This window comes from Limulus polyphemus, unplaced genomic scaffold (genome assembly GCF_000517525.1).
Source record: "Limulus polyphemus unplaced genomic scaffold, Limulus_polyphemus-2.1.2 Scaffold3606, whole genome shotgun sequence".
In the NCBI taxonomy this organism is placed as follows: Eukaryota; Metazoa; Arthropoda; class Merostomata; order Xiphosura; family Limulidae; genus Limulus; species Limulus polyphemus.
Window position 1 is genome coordinate 20055 of NW_013669216.1, and position 1117 is coordinate 21171.

Below are 1117 nucleotides of genomic sequence, written 5' to 3' on the forward strand. Positions count from 1 at the left end.
CAGCAAATGACTCACGATGACTGTCATTATTTTCATGGGCATTTAACTTTTCATTTTTTTTCCACTTAAAGAATCCGTCCTGTGTTTTGAAAGCAGACCGACTATCGGATGTCATACATGTAGATGAAAAAGGAAGACAACAAGTATGCTGCTTTATGTAGAGGTGAATACACCAACCAGGAGCGATTGACCTCTTGTCCATTCAGAAGGTGTCGTTTGAACCAAAATGCAGTCATAGAACGCCCATCTTTGGCATCAAATGGACCTTCTTTATGTCGAAATTCATGTGCTCCAACTTTAACAATCTCTGTGCGATGTGCATGTGTTACAACTACTGTGCCTGTTGTATCAAACTTCATAAATCCAATATCTCTGTGTGTTAAAATATTTATTAGGTCACCCTCTTTTAGCTTAGCAACACTATACTGTGGATTTGTTTCTGACAAAGTGGAATTCTCTTGTTTATTATTATTGTAGCTTTCAACAGGACAGGGAACAGTTTCTTCATTGTTTTCTTTTCAAAGGAAAATCATGTTCACAATCTTGCACTTTGACCTCTTTGCTACCATCAAAGGGAACAGATGCTGGCTTACTGGTGTCATCACTTCCAGCAAGGAAAGCTCTCATCAATTTGCTTGAGTGCACCATCGTAGCTGCAAATTGTGCACGTCTTTTGCGTCCCTGTGCCCCCCTTCTTTTTTCGACATAATGGGCTAAAAGAATAAATTAATAAATACTGACTACACTATTTATTTGCACCATGCAAATTGTCAGATGAAAGGAAGCATTCTACTTTCCTAAGTTCCTAACCACAAATTATATTTAAATTATACAATTATAGTTGCAACTCGGAACTAGTTAGGCACATCTAGACCTAGTTTCACTTTAGACCACCCATACTCATGTTAATTAATGTGACACAACAGTAATAAAATCAATGCAGATGAGTGTATATGCTGGTAAATCATTCTTATGAGCACCATATAAATTACTGGCAGTTGCTAAATCACATTTAAAAACTCGATAGGTTTAACTACAAGAACACTACAGAAGACAAGTCTGAAATTGCTCGAATGACAAGTACACACACTGTGGAGAAGGGTGTAATAATAACATA